The following is a 22,376-nucleotide window of genomic DNA, read 5'->3' on the forward strand; positions in this document are numbered from 1 at the left end:
TGGACGACCGTTTCGTGAACCTAGGAGAGGAGGTAATTCTGACTTTGCTATGACAATCTGGCGCTTCTGAATCAGCTGCTGTTTTGTTATTAGTTTAAGTATTTGCTATTGACTGTTCAAATGCGGAGTTTTGTGCATTGTGTGTGTGTGTGTGTGTGTGGGTGTGTGTGCGTGCGCGCGTGTGTGTGCGTGCGCGCGCGTGTGTGTATTTATAAACAGGCTTTCTGTTAGACATGCTCTAAATCTACAGCAGTGCACTGAGTGTTTCTGACTGCTGCTGTCCGCCTGCTTCTGTTCCTCTGCGGTTCACTCCAGTGACAGGACAGGGACCATCCTCTCACTGCCAGAAATAGCACACAGATCACACGCACCGCTCAGGTTACTCAAGAGAACATGGGAAGCATCTAGAACACAAGAAGCTCCAAAAAGACTATAGGATTACCATAAAAATAAAGCCCGGAAAAGTCATCATAACATCATATTTTTTGTGTGATGGTAATACTGTGGTATTCTTGTCCTTTTTAAATGGTATCTGAATATGGTAATCAAAAGTGTTTGTTCTAAGTTAATAGGGGTGCTTGGTAAGGCAAGCATTAAAATAACATTAAAATGCTCAGTAAAGGCATTTTTAATGTTAAAAAAGGTTTCTATTTCAGATAAACACTGTTCTTTTGAACTTTCTATTCATCAAATAATCCTGAAAAACAAAATGTATCATGGTTTCCCCAAAAATATGAAGCGGCACAAGTGTTTTCAACATTGGTAATAATCAGAAATGTTTCTTGAGCAGCAAATCTGCATATTAGAACGATTTCTGAAGGATCATGTGACACTGAAAACTGGAGTAATAATGCTGAAAATTCAGCTTTACGCCACAGATATAAATTACATTTCAAAATATATTAGAACATAGAAAACAGTTATATTAAATTGTAATAATGTTACAATGTAATAATGTTACACTGTTATTAAATAATACAATTTTACTGTTTTTACTGTATTTCTGATCAAATAAAACGCAATAAATTCTTTCAAAAACAAGGAATTCTTTTAAAAACAGTGTTTTCATGCATCCAAACACTCACATTCTCAACCTCAGTGTTTTAAAACAGTCTAAATTGACTAAATGGCAATATTATAATCCTAGGGCACCATATTGATTTCCTACCTAAAGATTTTCCAGTCAAGGTAAAAGCGAACAAAACCCTGGTCCCTCATTCCCTGCATCTCAGATAAATGAAAACCAGAGAGCCAAGCTATATGTGTGTGTGTGTGTGTGTGTGTGTGTGTGTGTGTGTGTGTGTGTGTGAAGTCCTGAGATGTATTATTCACTGCACTGATTCTAGAATAAATCACCTCATTACAGTACTAAGCACATTTCTACCTGCAGGTACAGTGAGCCGAGCCAAAGCTAGCCTGCTCTCGAGCATCTCAACAGAGTCTCAAGTCAGCCAGAAAATAGTCTGTGTCACTGTTATTCAGTAAAAAGGAGTCATTAAGTTTTAAGGACCCAAAACCATCTTTCAGAGAAACTCAAACTTCATTTCGGACATATTGTGATGCAATAGTCAATAGTTAGAATTGGTTATTTTGGTAATTATAGAATTTTATATAAATCCCTCGAGAACCTGATGTCTCTGTCCGGGAACAGTTTCATCCTGAAGGCCTTGGGGAGAACACATCAGTCACGGAAAACAACATTGATGAAGTTCTGCATTAATTAAACAGTCTCAATGTTTATCTACCCATCTGTGCCAATGACAGTCTTTGGGACAGACGGAGACTCTAGCGTATTTTGAGATTGCTAATGGATGAAGTGAAAGAATCATAGGTGATTACGGATATATTAGGCACTTCTGCACAGAGAAGATGAATGATTCCAGAAGGTTAGTGCAACAAAGAGAAGCAGAGAGAGAGAAGACAGAGATCTAGGGATATTTGTCATGCCTGTTTCCTCAGGCTGTTCAGAGCAGCAGCGGGCGGTAAGGAAAGCTCAGTGAAACCCGAGAGATACGGTTTGGTGTCAGTCTGCAGCAGTGACAGCTGATGACTGCAGAAGAGAGAGAGAGAGAGAGTTTCAGATCGACACCCAATCAAAGAACACAATGCATGACAATAGCAGAAGAGGCATTAGGTCTAATTGAAATTCTTCTCTTGTTATTTCCTGAAAAATATTTCAAAGTCCCTGTGAGCACTGGAGCGACGGGGATCTACAACCTAGAGTCACATAACCAGACTCTTAAATGTCTAATGCACACTGCCGCATATTCTGGCTAAGAACCATTCGCTTGGACAGGAACAAACCGTTTGATTGGCGTACAAAGAGATCAACCATCTCAGACAGACCGGCAGATGACAGTGACTGAAAACACAGGAAAATAAGACTTTGAAATTACAATATGTCTTGACTGTTTTTGAAAGAAGTCTCTTCTGCTCACCAATGCTGCATTTAATTGATCGAAAATACAGTAAAAATAGAAATATTGTGAAATAGTATTACAATTTAATATAGTGTTTTCTATTGTTGTATATTGTAAAATGAAATTTTATTCCTGTGATGCTGAATTTTCAGTCTTTAGTGTCACATGATCTTCAGAAATCATTCTAATATGCAGATTTGCTGCTCAAGAAACATTTCTGATTATTATCATAAATAAAAGTGATTGGCTGTGATGTTAATTGTGGCTGTGATGTATGATTGTGTACCATCCTCGTCTAAAACAACAAATTTAAAGCTTTACAATTTTGTCCATCTATGAACTAATTTTTAAGTAGAAAGCATATCATGATGAAAAATGTTTAGATAAGATAAAAAGCTAAGTATTAAGTAAGTATTTTGTGAAATTATTATCAATGTTGAAAACAGTTGTGCTGCTTCATGTTTTTGTGAAACGCGTCATACATTTTATTTTTCAGGATTCTTCGATGAATAGAAATTTCAAAAGAACTGCATTTTACTTTTGTCAAATTTTTAATGTCTTTTGTGTCACTTTTGATCCAATTGCTAAATAAAACATTAATTCCTTTCAAAACAGTAGTTTAACACTGTTTAAATGTTTTATTTGCCAACAAAGTGTCCCTAAAAACACAAACAAAGAAATCTGTTGCACAGCACAAATAAAATGCCTATTCCTCTGACACTTCTGCAAAACAGGTGCATTGTAATATTGTTTTGCAGATGCAGAATTGAGACTGGCTCAAACTGCTAAATAGAAATTATTTAACAAAACAACACCTGTACATCTTGAAATCTGAAAATGATGCTTTGAGCAAAACCTAGAACACAAATGGTGCACAATCTCTCCGACCAATGAGGGGACAGTTTGCTCACCTGTGACTTAGTAACACGATTTGTATAGAACCTATAAGAAAATGCACCATTGTAACAATTTAGTCTTAGATTTGGAACTAAACAAACAAACTACATGAGCCAGATTCACGAAAATCTTCTTAAAAGTTCTTAAGTTACATTATAAAATGTAATTCCTAAAGATATACAGTATCTCACAGAAGTGAGTACACCCCTAACATTTTTGTAAATATTTTATTAAGCTAAGTATTAAGTAAGTATTTTGTGAAATATAAAATATCTCTAAGTCAGAAAACATGAAAATAGTAGTTAAGAAAAACTTCATTCTTTGCCCACAGGTCTGAAGATTCCTTCAGTGTCGAAACAACTTGTACTTCCTGGGATGTGCACATCTAAAAACCATTGCAACAGCACTGAAATCCAGCCTAGCAGATTGAAGCATCTTATTTTAAGAAAGCTATTGCCACGTTTGTGTCTCCATCGCATCGGGACAGCAGAGCAGCATCTTTCTTCTACCTGATCTAATCTGTCCGGCTCTGTCAATCTCTTTTAGTATCCAGACCACTTCCCAGCCTTCCATATTTAGTACCCCATCAACACACTTTCATAGCAGCGATAAAAATAAGCAATGCTTGCACACACACACACACACACACACACACACACACACAGAGCAGAAACAGCAGCTGAGCTGAATGTGAAGGAGCTCACAGCTATGACGCAAATCAAACGGCATCGTTCAATATAACATACGTGGAGAGACACAGAATGATATAAATATATGCGTCATCCTTCCTCTTCCGGCACTGTAAGAAACAAGGCATGAAATTTCACAGGACTGTCTGTGTCCAAAACACACCCAGGGCAAAAGACAGACAGAAAGATATAACAGACCATCAATGGCGGTCTCTCTAAGAGAATGAAAGTCTGAGCTTGAGGTGTCCTGAGGGATGACAGTCATTCATATACTTCATATAACAGTACCTGTTTGAATGTCTGCATACATTTTTCCTACTTGAAAGCAGAGTGTGATGACTCATGTCGTCTGCAATTTTATCTTTGTAATACATAAGTGGGTAACACTTTACAAATAAGTTCCATTGGTTAATGTTAGTTAACGTATTAACATAAACATGAAAGAACCATGAACAGTACATTTATTACAGTATTTATTATTCTTTGTTAATGTTAATTAATGAAAATACAGTCAGTCACTGTTAGTTCATGTTAATTCACAATGTATTAACTAATGTTAGCAAGCATTACTTTTGATTTTAATAATGCATTAATAAATGTTGAAATTAACATGAACTAACTAAGCAGAAAATACTTATTTTTAAAATGTTACCAACCCCAAACTTTTGAACAGTACTGTATATTTATAAAATAATAGTAATAATAATAATAGAGTTCTGTTTATATGGCACATTTCCTTTGCTCAAGGTGAGACATAAAAGTACATAAAAAATCAAAAAACATGATAATAAAAAAGCAACAATTTTAGGTGCACTGCAAAAATAGTGTTGTTTCCCATTACAAATATCTAAAAAAATCTTAAATCAAGATACATTTACTTGAGAAGCCAAATCAATTTTGAGATATTAAGAATGAGATATTAAGTATATTTTCTTAAGGATTTTTCTTACCTCATTGACAGATATTTTTTCTTGTTTTAAGCATAATCTCAAAAGATGTTTTTAAGTATCCAAGTAAAAGCATCTTCATTTAAGAACATTAAGATTTGTACTGGAAAACAAGACAAAAACACTAAGGAAGAAAATTTTTGCAGTGTGAACTGTCCCTTTAAAACTGAAGCGGCACTTCAAAAGGAGAATTTTCCAAATGGAGTGCAGCTCACAGCGCAGAGAAGCAGGTCACTCGTCCCTGACCCCTACAGGTCTATTCCCAACCCCCGGTTCTCTCTGTCTGCCTTTCTTTCCATTTCCCTCCCTCCCATCACTTCATTACGGTACTTTCAAGGATAGAATCACAGTGCGCCACACACACACACACACACACCTACATTAACTTCATGAGAACACTGGCAGTACACTAATCTGCTGCCTCATCAATTTTAGCTCGTCCCGAGAAACACTGTAATATTGCGTGCACATACACGCGCATAAATCGTCTATGCAACGAGTATCCGTCCTCCACTTGATGATATACAGTACAGTCACCACAAATTATTGGCTAAACTACTCGGGAGGCAATCCCTCTCATTCAAAGCGGCCAATCAGAGCGCTCCGTTGCCTCCGCCAATCTTTCTGCATGGTAACAGAGTTGATAAATGATTGGTTGAGCAGAAATTAGGGATGGGCGATACCTCTTATTTTATCTTCGATCCGATAGCGATATTTTCAAGCCCAGTATCGTCGATAGCGATACCGATACCTCTAAACTAAACTAAACTGATCTTTTAAATTATTAAAAGAATATAATCAGTAATTATACTCAGTTACTGTAATAAAACCATGGTTAATTTTTGTAAAAGGCTGCCAGGCTGTTGTACTCCTAAAGGTGAAACTTTAGCATTTTTTTTTCTGACAGATTTATTAACAGCAATTACAGAACATAACACAATCCATTTGAATTTTTAACAACCAGTTTAAATAAATTTACTTGCACAAACTAGCCTATTTCAAATAAATATTACATGTACAAAAAAGTTTGGGGTTAGTAAGATTTTGTAATATTTTTTAAATAAGCCTCATGCTCACCAAGGCTGCACTTATTTGAACAAAAATATAGTAAAACAGCAATATTCTGAAATATAACCATTAAAATAACTATTTTCTATTTTAATATATTGTAAAATGTGATTTAAAATGCATCTGTGATCAAAGCTGAATTTTCAGCATCATTACTCCAGTCTTGTACTCCAGTCACATGATCCTTCAGAAATAATTCTAATAGCCTATCATTTGCTGCTCAAGAAACATTTCTGATTATTAGGCTATTGCTGCTTCATATTTGTGTGGAAACCATGATACATTTTATTCAGGATTCTTTGATGAATAGAAAGTTCAAAAGAACAGAATGTATTTGAAATATAACCTTTTGTAACATTATAAAATAATTCTAATAGCCTATAATTTGCTGCTCAAGAAACATTTCTGATTATTAGGCATTTTTCTGAATTAATTTTATATATAGTAACAATGATATGTAATGTAATGTAATAATGTGGCAATGGTTTCTTAAGATCTACTTACAGTTTTACTACAAATACTGTGGTAAACTGTGGTTACTGTAATAAAACCATGGTTAATTTTTGTAAAAGGCTGCCAGGCTGTTGTACTCCTAAAGGTGAAACTTTAGCATTTTTTTTTCTGACAGATTTATTAACAGCAATTACAGAACATAACACAATCCATTTGAATTTTTAACAACCAGTTTAAATAAATTTACTTGCACAAACTAGCCTATTTCAAATAAATATTACATGTACAAAAAAGTTTGGGGTTAGTAAGATTTTGTAATATTTTTTAAATAAGCCTCATGCTCACCAAGGCTGCACTTATTTGAACAAAAATATAGTAAAACAGCAATATTCTGAAATATAACCATTAAAATAACTATTTTCTATTTTAATATATTGTAAAATGTGATTTAAAATGCATCTGTGATCAAAGCTGAATTTTCAGCATCATTACTCCAGTCTTGTACTCCAGTCACATGATCCTTCAGAAATAATTCTAATAGCCTATAATTTGCTGCTCAAGAAACATTTCTGATTATTAGGCATTTTTCTGAATTAATTTTATATATAGTAACAATGATATGTAATGTAATGTAATAATGTGGCAATGGATTCTTAAGATCTACTTATGCTTCTGATGCTTTTGGGACCTATTTGAACAAACACTGTGACTGAGCCATGCGTCAGCAGCGAACGCTGTCTGTGATTGATCTTTTAGCATTTGCGTGTGTTCCGATGAGTAGATAGTTCTATCCAACACAACTGTTCGCTAGTATAGTCTATTTTTCCACTTAGAAGCATATTTTATGGACCGAATTTCTTGATAAATAAAATTAGTGGTTATAAAATACACTTTAGAATCGATATTTTTATGTGAGGATCTTTAGGATACTTTAGGATCGATCCGCCCATCCCTAGCAGAAATGCTGAAAAGTCTAATCTACTGTTACAAACACAACGCACAGAAATATGACAGCCACAACCAAGTCAGCAGTGCGGTAGATAGTACATTAGCTGACGCTGTAGCTGCGGTCTCATCGGCTAATAGAGCCTGCAGTGAAAACAAACACACGGTCAGAAGAGCAAACGCGTATCTGTCGCATTAGCAGTCATTATCCAATCAACGCAATGGCATCTGAAGAGTTGCTGAGTCAACGCTACAGCGACAAACAAACCGTAACAGCTGCACAAACATTAGCTGCGCAGACAGATGGAACAATTGCGACTTTAATGAGTTTTAATGGATGGAGGAGTAGCATTATGAGGTGAAGCAATGGGTTCCTTGATAATGAGAGTTTCAAGACTGAGTTCAAGACATAAACTTAACAATATAACTGCACTGGATAGTATCAAGTGTCAGACAGTGTTGTTATTGTTAAGTAAAACTAAAACTAATAATATTACAAATCACTTTCAGTACTGAAATCAGCGTTATTTTAAGTATGATTGAGATACTATTATAGTTTTTATTTTTGTTTTCCGTAAAAAGTTAGAAACGCCAGAGATAAAGTCAGAAATGCGGAAAAAAACAAAACAAATCAATGAACTTGCAATTGCGGAAAAACAGTCACAATTCTGAGAAAAAAAAATCTGAATGTAAACTCAAAATTGCAAGATATAACTCCTTTTTTTCCTCATGATTGTGGGTTTATATCTCACAATTTCAACTTATAAACTCACAAATGCGTGTTTATCTCGCAATTCTGAGAAAAAAGTTCAAATTGTGAGAAAAAAGTCAGAATTGTGAGATGTAAACTCAAAATTGCAAGATATAAACTCACAATTCTAAGAAAAAAGTCTGAATTGCGAGATACAAACTAAGAATTGTGAGTAAAAAAGTTTTTGACCAAAATCACAATTACCTTTTTTAAATGTTTTATCCTGTGGCGGAAACAGGCTTCCTACTTACATAAAAACAACTGCCCAAGGTTGTTTCCAAGATGGCCACCGAAGTGACACATCGATTCATTAAGTGAGTTAATTATGATTCTGATTTAGATTCAGATAAAGTTCAAACAGAATCCACAGAAGGATTAATTTGGGAACTGAACCTCCCTAATGCAGCTTACATCTGCAACCATTTGTTTAATTAGTCGATTAATTCCACATGCTTTCACAGTTGCTTTACCTTCTCCTGGTACTGGCGTCGTGAGGAGTCCAGTGATTGGATGAGGGCCGTGGCGTGTCCGATGAAGACGGCGTAGCAGGTGGCACCGACGATCATGCTGAGCATCGTCAACCAGATATCAGAGAGACTCTCCGGAGCTTGACGACCGTAACCTATGCACAACATGTGACTCATGGCTTTAAACACGGCAAACGAGTACAGCTCACTCCACGTGTCGTTCTGCAGAAAGAGAAAGACAAATACTGGACATAAACAGCATGTAATTGCCAGTCACAACACCTACTGCGAATCTAAAAGCAGCATACGAGTAAGAAGCAGCAGGCTATGACTTTTGCACTATAATTGTTCCATACACTTTTATATAATGGAAAAAGCATCAAGAATTTGCTCTTTTTGAAGTCATACAAGTTCATAACGACATAAGGGTGAATAAATGATGACAGAATTGTCATGCACGGCTTCAAAGGTGGCTCAAACTATATTATTTACAATGTTTTACTGTTATTTTTTTATTTATCTGTTATTTGATAGATGCAAACTAACAGACACGATTATTCATAAACTAAAAACAATCTGGAATTAGTGCAAAAACAGCTTCACATTTGAACCGCACAGGGATAAATGAACAGTAAAACACTGTAAATATGTAAGAAATCTTTCAAACTGTAGAATGCTACAATGTTGTCACATGACCAAACTACGTTACATGTTTAATTAAGCAAGTGCCATTTATCATGTGGAAAATCAATATAGTAATTTTGCATTTTGAATACAGTTTTGTATACAAATGTCATAACGGCGTCTGATCACATAATCAAAAAAATATATATTATATCATGATCAAATTCCAAGTAGGAAGAGATAAAGTATATTATTTAGCACATAGTACATAAATAAAAGAAAATAAAAATCTACATGTTGCCTAATATACACTGGGAAAAAATATTTTAATTCAATTAGTGTATAAGCAATTTTCATTCAGAATGAAATTTCATTCACTAATTTTTTATAAATCAATTTTGGCTCTAATTTTCAGTAAAACATACAACATTGTGATATCTAATGTTATTATATTTGGCAGTCTGATTACATAATGATTCAAGAAAGATATTAATTACAATGTTATACATTTTATCCCTGCTAGGTTCAAAAGTGAAGCAATTTTGTACTGATTCTAAATCAGAAAAGTTAATAGTAAAGAGATGATATAGTATATGTTTTTGTATTCTGTATGCAATTCATATTATAACCGAAATGTCTACTGAGCCGCTTTCTGAACTATAATAAATAAAGCAATTAGCTGCAGAACGGCTGGCCGTCAGGCGTCTCGGGACGACAGAGATCAGTGTGTGGTGAGGGTCTGCCAGCAGTCTCAAACAAGAAGCCATTAAATGTGCCCTTTTTAAAAATGCGTCTGCTGCCTGACTTGTGCTGACATCCGGCTAATTCCCAAGGCAAGATTAATTACGGTTGCTGTCCTCTGCCCAAAAGCTCAAACTCCTGAACTGCGGAGAGAAAAAGCTGGATCTACTGCATCCCATTGTGATTCCATTAAAGGAATAGTTCACGCAAAAATGAAGATTTGCTGAAAATGTACTCACCCTCAGGCAATCCAAGATGTAGATGAGCTAGTTTCTTAATCATAACAGATTTAGAGAAAGTTAACATTGCATCACTTGCTCACCAGTGGATGCTCTGTAGTGAATGGGTGCCGTCAGAATGAGAATCCAAACAGCTGCTAAAAACATCACAATAATCCACAAGTAATCCACACCACTCCAGTCCATCAGTTAATGTCTTGTGAAGAAAAAAGCTGTGTTTGTAAGAAACAAATCCATCGAGACATTTTTAAGTTCTCTATCCATAATATTGCTTTTTCCAGAGAAATTAATCAGGAGAATCTCGTCTGAATCAGGAGAGAAATCTGCACAGAACAAGCACTGATTACAAGACAAAACAGTCTAACACAGCTCTAAACAAATATGTGTGTGGATTTTGATTTTTTAAGGAAGCGTTATTATGGATTATGGACTCATATTTTCGCCAGAAGCAATAGTTTAATGTTAAAATAACATAATGACGGATGTGTTTATTACAAACACACAACTTTTCTCTTCACAAGACATTAACTGATGGACTGGAGTGGTGTGGGTTATTTGTGGATTATTGTGATGCTGTTATCAGCAGTTTGGACTCTCATTCTGACGGCACCCATTCACTGCAGAGGATCCATTGCTGAGCAAGTGATGGAATGCTACATTTCTCCAAATCTGATGAAGAAACAAACTCATCTACATCTTTGATGACCTGAGGGCGAGTACATTTTCAGCAAATTTTCATTTTTGGGTGCACAGTGTGCAAATTTTGCAGTATGCAATGCACTTGACTTGACCTTTCATGACTCATTATCTGATTTGACTGCCAATGTTAAGATGTTTTACTCAGAATTGGATTGAAAATGCAAAAATAACTATTGATTTCCCAGATGATAACTGGACACCACTCTTAACTTCTAAAAATCCTAAAATGTTCTCTTGATTTCCAAGTGTAAACGAAAGGTCCGGATTTTCGATGTGGCCTCAGACTGTTGGATCCCACAGTATGCAGTATGGAGTAAGTAGTATTCAACTGCAAACATAGCCTGCATACTTTTCTCCCCTAAGACTTTTCGGTGGCATGCAAAGTTAAAGGGAAGAAGAAAAGGACATAGAAATGAAAAAAAGGGAAATGAGGAAAGTGTTCAAGTCAGAGGGAGCAGGTCACTGTAGAAACACTGGAGTGAACAGTCCTGAATTTTACATGAGTCGAGAGCACTTTGCCTTGAAAACACAAGAAGTAGAGAGTTCACGCTGGAGCTCTGGACACACACACATACACAGACAGAGATATTGTGTTGCAGCTATAGTGAATAGAGTGGATAAAGAAGGACACATTCTACAGCAGCCTAGAAAATCAAGGATGCATACTCACATAAACCTGCATATACTGTACATTGACTATCTTGGGATTGCAATACTAGCATACTGTGCATTATCTACTGGTTGGTTTAGTAATATAAGTAAGTGAAACAATTTGTAACAATAAATCTTTCAAACAATAGAACGCTATGTTGTTGTCACATGACCACACTATGTTGCATGTTTAATTTAGTGTGTCCATTTTTCATTTGGGAAATCAGTGTAATTTTGCATTTTTTATACAATTTTGGACGCAAAAGTCATAACATTTGGCAGATAACAAAATATATTGTTATATAAGATTACTCATACCGCGATATGAGATTTTGGTCATACCATCCACCCTACAGAAAAGATAGTATACATACTTGTGCATTCATGCGTTTGACAGATTTTATCCAAAATTACTTACAGAGCATTTAAAGCTGCAGTCCGCAACTTTTTTTGGATAAAAATGATCTGAAATCAATATTTGAGCAAGTACATAACCAGCCAGTGTTCAAATCTATCGCCTTACTTTAGCCCGATTCACAACGGTTATCTTATAATAATGTTTTCTAATTTGAGTAGTACGTGTAGGTTTTCGCTGGAAATTCGAGCATGCCACTGCGTCATTACGTCACGTCTGTAAACATAAAGAAGGCTAGATAATTCCACACACAGCTGCAATTCCAGGTTTTCAAACAGAGATGGCGACAAAGAGGCAAAACTTACGGACTGCAGCTTTAAGGTTATTTATTTATTTCTTGCTTGCTTGCCAGTAATATGAGTAGTACGGTAGTATGCTATTCTGAATATACGAATATCCTTTGCTAGGACTTCCCATCTGTAACTAGACTAATCCGAACCCTGAAATACACCTCCTGGAATTATAAATAAATAAATAAATAGAAAGAAAGAAAGAAAGAAAGAAAGAAAGAACATAAATAAGTAACATAATAAAATGAAATTAATCAAATAAATAATAGAATAATGGAAAAAAATGAAAATTTAATGAATGAATGAATGAATGAATATTGAAATTAAATTAAATTAAATGGGTTGAAAAAAATGCAATTAAATAAATAATAAATAGATAGATAAAAGGAAATAAATAATATAGTAAAATTATATTAAATAAGTAAAATAAATAAAATAATAGAATAAAATTAAATAAAATTAAAATGAATGAAGGAAAAAAATTGAAAAATTAAATGAAATAAATAATAGAATAAAATAAAATACAAACAAACAAATGAATGAAAAGAAAATAAAAAATGCGATAATAAAATAATAATAGAAATTCAGAAATTATGTAGCCACAGAGACAACACACATCTGAGCATGCGCGCGCACACACACACACACACACACACACACACACACACAGAGACACAACCCACTTCTCCAGCCTGCTGTCTGGACTTATTGTGATACATTTCAATATATTGAAGTATGAAATTGAGAAAAAGTATGTAACAAAAAGGAAGAGAAAATAGGAGTGAATGAGCCTCAGGGAAAGGGAGACACTTTCTTGATCACTCTCTCATTCCTTCGCTCATTCATGCCCTGGTCCGCAGTGATAGGGCAAGAGGCATTATGGGAAGACATTCATTAACCATACAGACACACGTGCCCTGTGGCCGATAAGCTGAGACTCTTGGATTCTTCCTGTAATAGTGCAGTCGGGCCGCCAGCCTGTTCTGACTCTATTTACAATAGCTTATCTAAACGTCCAGCAGCCCTCGACACGCGCTGCTGCCCAGGCCTGAGACACCAGATGCTGTGTAATATATGTTTTTAATCTCGGCCAAGACAATCCAACATCTCTTCACCGAGCCATTCATCTCCGCGTCTGACCAAGTCAGTGCGGTTTTTCATCTGAAAAATGAATGTGGCAGTCAGGCGGGAAAGCTTCCTGGGGTAATGATACTATACGTGTGTCTGCTCTTCAGGAGGAATACATTCAGATGCCGAGTAAATTACAGAAGAAAGCAGGATTACATTTCTGATTGGTTCTGTATGACACAAAAAGGTTATTTGTCTCCTCTTGATCTTTGTTTGACCTGTTGAATGATACAGCAGTTCTGTAAGAAATGACGTATTTTAGGCCAAAATCTGGAAATGGTTCCAATGGGTTTTTCTAATGGGTTTTTAGTTACTGTCTGATCACATAATGAGCCAAGAAAGAAATGTTAAAAATCAAGGTCGATGTCACTTCTGGTGCATTAGTCACATTCAAAATATATTGTTATATAAGATTACTCATACCGTGATACGAGATTTTGTCATACCGCCCACCCTACAGGAAAAATAGTACATCTACTTACATTTGTATTAATGCATTTGGCAGATGTTTTAGTCAAAAATGACTTACAAAGCATTCAAGGTTACATTTTGCCAGTAATGAGTAGTATGGTCATATGCATATGCAACATACTAATATCATTTGCAAAAACTTCCCATCTGTAACTAGACTAACCCAAACTCTGAAATACACCTTTTGAAAATGAATAAATAAAAAAATAAATAAAAATGAATAATAATAGAATAGAATAGAATAGAATAGAATAATGAAATTTTGCATGCCTGGAATAAGGTCTGTGGCAAACGCAAACTCAAGATATATTCATGCTGTGTTCTACAACACAAAATACATCAGTAAAGCCTCCTTTTTTTTTTTTACTTGTCTTGAAGAAGGTGGTTACTAATAAGTGTCTAAATGGGACTACAGAGGTTGTCTGGGACACTAAACCTCATCAAAGAGAACAGATAAACTCATCTACTCACTTTCACAGCCTTGTTGTGTTTATAATCATGTTCTTGCAAAGTATTCTAACTCAGACTTTCAGGGGGAAAAGTTCTTGATTGACACATAAGATTGAGACATAAGAAGGCAACTCTTTGCACAGTGTGAGACATTGTCGAGATCTCCTCTGAAACTCTAGAGGAGACATGTGATATTGCATTTAAGAAGCACAAGATTTCAGCATAAATCTCCATTTAATTTCATTGCTGTTTGAGAGAAAAAAAAAGAGATATTAAAGAAATTACATTTGGGTTCTTTCCTTTCGACAGACCATTTGAAAGGTCACACTGAATATATTAATATATTAACAGCAGTATCAATCCAGGGTAAATTATATGAATACGTATAATTAGTATTATAAAAATAAAACCTAACTGTGATACATTTTGATACTTCTGCAAAATTATGTCAGAGTGAAACTTTTAAAAGTTATTATATGAAGTGGCTGAATGGGAAGGGATGAAAATAAGAGTTGAAATTAAGGTGAAGTCATCCGAATGCAAAAGTCTTACTAGAGGTGAGGCATTAAGTTTCCGATATGATCAGAAAAAGTAAATAGGATCAATTTTGATTTTCATGTTGACTAAACAAATTATGCATGTAAACTATGTACTACATTGTGACATCAAAAATAACACATTTTGGAGTAAGGAGCAGTCAGCCTTGATTAAAATGGATTCTGGGAAGCAGCCCATAATGTGAGTGCTCAGAAACTCCTCCAGGTCCATGTTAGCAGCATGTTTTGCCCAGGAGGGCTGAAGGCATGTATGGCGAGAGTATTGAGAGCATCTCTGAGTCTCTGGAGGGTTTTTCTCAGAGGGAGAGAAATAACATACTGTGTTTAATCCACTTACACATCTGAGTCTAAACACACACACAGACACACATGCGCACACACGCGCACACACACACACACACACACACACACACACACACACACACAGTATATAAACTCCAGACACATCACAGGAAAACTGAAAGGAAAATTAGATCAGGCTATTAAAGCTGAGATTTATATATACTGTTTAGCCTATATACAGTAAACGCTTTTAAAAGTTTGGGGTCAGTAAGATTTTCCTATTTTTTTAAGAAAATTACACTTTTATTCAGCAAGGAAGCATTAAATTGATCAAATGTGACAGTAAAGACATTTATAATGTTACAAAAGAGTTCTGTTTCAAATAAATGCTGTTCTTTTCAACTTTGCATTTAAAGAGATTCAGAGAATCCTGAAAAATGTATCATGGTTTCCACATTTTAACATTGAAAATAATAAAAATGTTTCTTGAGCAGCAAATCAGCATATTAGAATGATTTCTGAAGGATCATGTGACACTGAAGACTGGAGTAATGATGTTGAAAATTAAGCTTTGCATCACAAGAATAAACTACATTTTAAAATATTCAAATAGAAAACTGTTATTTTAAATTGTAATAATATTTCAAAATATTACTGATTTTGCTATATTTTTGATTAAATAATTGCAGCCTTAGTGAGCAGATGAGACTTACAGGGATCTTACTGACCCCAAACTATAACAGCATTATTGACTTATATATACATTAATGCTCAGAACAAGCAATAATATATGTGTATCCCGGACGAATATACACACACACACACACATTATTGCATGTTCTAAGCGAGTATCCCTGAGTATTCTTTATGTATATGTTTAAACCCTCCAGCTATGTGTCTACTGGTGTTAGTGTATCCTCGACTTCCTGCTATCCTAATAGATTTATGTTAACACCCAGCAACACACACACAGCAGTGCATCAGCATTTGTTTACAGATGATTCACTGCATGCGCAGTTCAGATGCCACGGCATGCTTTGATTTATCACCAATATCATCAACCTCACTGAGAAGAAGCACGGACGATAATAATTCACATAAGAACAATAATTCAAAAGATTTTCCATACAGTGATCTCCTTCCCTGCTGTTTGCTACATGTAACAGCAAAACCTCACATCTTACTGCCTTTATATAAACTGAGTTATAGAAAATATCCAAATGCTAATCTATCCATCATAATATGTGCTGTCAGAAACTGCCAAAAAAACCTTCATGCCTTCACACGCTGACGGAAGTTTCCGTGTTGATCCAGTATGTGCGTGTGCAGTTCCAGTAAAATCAATGACGTCCTTTAGGATGCGTTTACTGAAGATGGATGGTCTGTTTCTGTATGCGCACACTAATAATACAAGATGTCAAGCACTCAGTGTAGAAGCTCTCCAGAGGCCAAAGCCTGCGTCTATTCCAGCTTCCCCTTTCCATTTTATTTACTTCCAGTGTTCTCATCGTCTTCAGTGGCACGTTCCTTTTTCCTGACAGATTCAGATTGGACTGTCACAATTATTGGCTGGCATTTAATTGTTAAATTAAATAACTATGGTTCATGTATGTCTTATTTGCTCATATCTATTACAGCATAAGCTTAATTCACACAGACCTCGAGTCTTTTTTCACATTGAACTTTTTCACTATATATTACACTGAATGACATGAATACAAATATTTTTAATTAATAAAGGTCATTTAACGAAACAGTGCCTTTTCCATTTTGAAAGTGATTTTTAATGTAATTTTTATTCTATTTTAAGCATTCTAATAGAAAAAAAATGTAAGTGTTAATAAATGAACAATTACGCCGTTTCTAATAAATTTAAAATACGCAAAAGTCATGCAGTGTCACATGATTCTTTAAAAATCATTCTAATATGCAGATTTGCTGTTTTTGTGGAAATAATTTTTTTTATGAAGCTTTAATGAATAGAAAGTTCAAAATAACATTAGAAATAGAATCTTTTGTAACTGTAAATGTCTTTAATGTCACTTTTGATCATTTTAATGCATCCTTTCTACATGCAAGTATTAATTTCTTTCAAAAAAAAAAAAATTTTACTAACCCCAAACTTTTAAAATAATGTAGGCCTATATCAGCAACATAAATGGCACCCATTTCAAAGAATAACCCATAAAGTACCCTTATTTGTAGGTCAATATGTGATTAAACTGAAGTGCACAATGATTGTGATTATCTCAAATAATTGCAATTAGATCAAACAATTGAAATCAGATGATTATGTAAAAATTGTGACAGACCAAGTTCTCGTTCTCTGAACTTGTGCTATGGATGTGAAACTATTTCCTCCTGCATCGGTTTACATAATTCTCCTCTCTTTCTGTCCTCACTGCCATCTCACATTCTTTCACTCATTCTCTGATCTCCAGAGGGACTGTGACCTTAATGTCACGTGAGGCATCATCACAAATCTTCTGTATCCACAGAGACTGAGCGAAAACAACAGCAATAACGTCCATTACACAACTCTGTGCAACACATCAAACAAACTGATATCAGCATCACATCAACTATAACACAATAAAAATGGAATCTATGTATTCTTAAAGTCAACATGCATTACAATTTGAGCCTATATACTTATTGATACACACTTTTACACTATCTCCAACAAATAGACCAGAAAAAAACAGACTGGAAATCATTAATTTCCAATGGAAAGTATGGGAAATAAATTTTAGGACCTAATTTGAGGTTCAGGTGCATTGAAATAATTTCAACTTTTGCAAATAGACCTTATCCAAAAGCCTAACTGGATGTGATGTATACTAATCAAAACTATGAGCACAAAGTAAGAATTATTCAACCAATATTTTTTTTCACTAAAAGTTAATATTTAAATGCTATTTCTGAAAAAGGGGCGGTTATGAATAATTATTTCTGAAATAACTATTTTACAACTGATACATAATTATTTACATTGATTAGCTCTAGGAAACCTTTGTTTTGTTTGGAAAACAACAAAAACAGTGTTTAAAACGACTTTCTTTTTCACTAATGTCATCATGTTCTCCTATTTTTAAACTCCTTTCATGCAACTATCAATTTATATAGAGATGTGCAAACAATTCCCAATGTGTCGAGTCCTATCTGATTTTCTTCACATTAAATGTCCTGCTTCATTGGAGCATTTTATGATGACTTTAAAACTGCTTCAAAACTGTTTTGTTCTTGTTATAAAAAAACACATAAGATGTCTCTACTACCTGTCATATTTCACTGAAACACTTGTCCTACAAGAAATACAGTAACTCTTACTTCTGTGACAGAAAACTTGTTGCAAATCACTTCAGGTTTGCTGATATCAGATTGGCTGCCATGTCTTTGCAGGGGATTTTGAGAACATGTGGTTGAAGAGATTAGTTAGCAAAGTTGACAAACATCACTTACAGTACATGAACTTTAAGAAGCTGAACCCTTTAAGATCAGCTGTTGTGTGTAAAAGAGCATATGGGGTCAGAACGACATAAGAGTGAATAAACAGTAGCTGAATTTTCATTTTCATGTGAACTATCCAAATGTTTTTGTATCAGGGGTGTGTGTTTGAATGCCCTCTAAACAGGTTCTTTCATGTCTGTTTGAGAGATGTACAAAGAGCACAGCTGCTTTGGCACATCTCTAAACCTGAACGTTTACACACACACACACACTTTTATGTCCACTGCCATCACCCCGTCTCATCTCACCACACCAAACAGCCCAGAGCCGAGCAACAACACACTTACTCATAGTTTCATCTCACACTTCAATAGAAAGATGCTGTATGAGCTAGAGGACTAGTGCGGAAAACTCAATTAAAGAAGACAAAAAGACAGAAACCTGGGAAAATCACTTAACTGAGATGAGACTCTGATGAAGTCCTCACCGTCTGTCACAGAGAAAAATCACAAACGAGACCTATTTGATATCTTATTTACTTGAGCAGAGAGCCTACTTTTCAGAAAAAGTAATTTCACCTCGGTCTCCACTAGAGTTTCAAAATATCTCAACAATGTCTCAAACTGTGCTCAGAATTTTCAGACACATTATATCTCAAACATAATATCTAAAAATTGTAATATCTCAAACACCTCAACTGTTGCGCCAAGACAACAAACAAACTGAAGTCAGAACAAACTGAGTCTCCAGCTTCTCAGATGTTTCTCCTGAGAAAAAGACTCAAGATAGCTCACGTGTCTCCTCCAGAGTTTCAGAAGAGATCTCAACAATGTCTCAAACTGTGCTCAGATTTCCAGATACATTATATCTCAAACCTAATATCTAAAAATTGTAATATCTCAGATAGCTCAATTGCTTTTCCTAGACAATAATGTGATTAAATGGAGAACAAATTGGGAATCTCCTGCTTCTCAGATGTGTCTCCTCTAGTTTCAGAAGAGATCTCAGCAATGTCTCATACTGTGCTCAGATTTGCAAAAATTTGAAAAATCTCTAACATAATATTGAAAAATTGTAACCTGAAATATCTCAATTGTTTCTCCTAGACAACAATGAGATTAAATTGGGAACAAACTGAGAATTGTCTCTTGATTCTCAGATGTTTCGGTCCTAAAAGTGAAAAACTCCAGTAATCTCACATGTGTCTCCACTAGAGTTTCAGAAGAGATCTCAACAATGTCTCAAACTGTGCTCAGATTTACAGATACATTATATCTCAAACATAATGTCTAAAAATTGTAATATCTCAAATACCTCAATCGTTTCTCCTAGACAAGAAGATTAAATGGAGAGAAAAAACTGAGTCTCCTGTTTCTCAGATGTTTCTCCTAAAAGAAAAAGACTCCAGTAATCTCACATGTGTCTCCTCTAGAGTTTCAGAAGAGATCTCAACAATGTCTCAATCTCAACTATGTCAAACTGAGTCTCCTGCTTCTCAGATGTTTCTCCTGAGCAAACGACTCCAGTAATCTCACGTGTCTCCACTACAGTTTCAGAAGAGATATCAATAATGTCTCATACTGTGCTAAGATTTGCAAAAAAATACATCTTAAACATAATATCGAAAAATTGCAACCTGAAATATCTCAATTGTTTCTCCTAGATAACAATTAATGATATTAAATGGAGAACAAATTGAGACTTTTCGGAATCTCCTGCTTCTCCGATGTTTTTCCTGAGAAAAAGACTCCAGTAATTTCACACGTATCTCCTCGAGGGTTTCAGATGAGATCTCAATTTCTCAAACAGTGTTCAGATTTCCAGATTAATTGTATCTTGAACATAACGTCTAAAAAGTGTAATATCTCAAATACCTCAATTGTTTCACCCTGACAACAATGAGTTTAAATGGAGTACAAATTGAGACTTTTCTTAAGTCTCCTGCTTCTCAGATGTATCCGTCCTAAAAAAGAAAGACTTCAGTAATCTTACGCTTATCTCCTCTAGAGTTTCAGAAGAGATCTCAACAATGTCTCAAACTGTGCTCAGATTTCCAGATACATTATATCTCAAACATAATGTCTAAAAAATGCAATATCTCAAATACTTCAATTGCTTTCCTAGGCAACAAGATTAAAAGGAGAACAAATAGAGACTTTTCTTAAAGTCTCCTGCTTCTTAGATGTTTCTCTCCTGAGAGAAAAACCCCAGTAATCTCACGTGTCTCCTCTAGAGTCAATATGAACTCAAACATGTCTCATCAAATTATCTGAGTTGAAGTATATCTCTATAGTTTTACTGTGACAACTACTTAAGACAAAAACTGAAAACATTAATTCTCCTGAGCTATTAAAGAACAACCTCTGAGAAATAAAGATTTCTTCTTGTGCATGATGTAGACAAATTTCATCCTGAAAAGATAAACATTATTAGATGTAGCAGACAATATCTGAATCCAACAGACACCAACTGGGAACCTTAATTTAGCTGGTCAATGAGAATCAGGTAATATCAGCAAATAGATTCAGGTTAATAGAATTAAATTTCATTCAATTCAATTACCCTACTTGGATATTCGCTTTGTGAACCAATTTTCTTAATATTAGCATTGTGGGGTGCTGTATTGTTTCGTGGCACATCATGAGTCGGCCTGGCAGACGGTCTCATTCCCTGCAGTCTTTTGTAATGTACAAGCAAATGTGCATTCGTGAAAAACATAAAAATGGAAAGTTAAAAACATACCACCATCTTGTTGAGGGAGACCCAGCAGTCGGAGGGGAAGTCTTGCAGCATGGGCACCAGAAACATAAGAACACCGGGAGAAAAAAATTTAAATTCTACATATGCTAATATATTTTTAACATTTCAAGTTAAATTAACATTAGTTAAAACATTCTGAATGATCGAAAATAATAATAGATGAATATAAATTCATTAATAAACCTAATTAATATAAATGAACCTAGGTTACTACAAATTAACCCATTAATAAATGCTGTAAAAATCGTTGTTCATTATTAATTCATGACACCTGATGCATTAACTAGTGATAACTAATTGAATATTACTGTCAAGTCAAGTCAAGTCACCTTTATTTATATAGCGCTTTTGCTTGATGTCGAAGAGAGTCTAGGTAAGGGTATACATATGATGGAGACAGACTGGGGCTTGGAAAACACTGGAGATAGGAGCTTTGGAGTATGACGTGGAAACGCTGATATCAGTCCGTTGCTCAAAGAGAGACCAGACAAAGACTGGCTGCGAGGTGTGTTTATATGAGTTGATTGATGATTAATCCGGTGCAGGTGCGGGTGCTAGAACTGATTGAGTGGTGGAGGGGCCTGGCATGTGTTAGGCATGGGCCGATTACCGTTATACCGTTATTTCCGTTATACCGTTCCTGCAGTATGGGCTGTTTTTCATTTCTCCTCAAAGACTGAAAGTGTAGGAATCCCTCAGGTTGAGTGCAGTGTAGTGAGTAGCACGACCCTCCTCCTCCTGTTGGTGCGAGCGAGCGGTCAGTCACGTGTGTGTAGGATGGCCAACACGAGCCTCCTCCTCCTGTTGGTGTGAGCGAGCGGTCAGTCACATGTGTGTAGGATGACTCTCATACACTGAAGCAGTTCCGGCAGATGACGCAGCACGTATGTGCAGCGCGCGCACCTCTGAGGTATGCTAGTCTCACGAGTTTGTTTATAGGAGCAAAGGAAGCAAAGTTTCCTTACTTTAGCAAAGGTCTCCT

The 22,376-nt window shown here is 35.3% G+C and overlaps 1 pseudogene; it reads right to left on the reverse strand.

Annotated features, from left to right (window-relative positions):
• The window catches only part of LOC107667864 (potassium/sodium hyperpolarization-activated cyclic nucleotide-gated channel 2-like), a 52,382-nt pseudogene that overhangs the window by 17,697 nt on the left and 12,309 nt on the right, over positions 1-22,376 (reverse strand).

The sequence above is a fragment of the Sinocyclocheilus anshuiensis genome, unplaced genomic scaffold (assembly GCF_001515605.1).
Source record: "Sinocyclocheilus anshuiensis isolate Anshui unplaced genomic scaffold, SAMN03320099.WGS_v1.1 scaffold1325, whole genome shotgun sequence".
Taxonomy (NCBI): Eukaryota; Metazoa; Chordata; class Actinopteri; order Cypriniformes; family Cyprinidae; genus Sinocyclocheilus; species Sinocyclocheilus anshuiensis.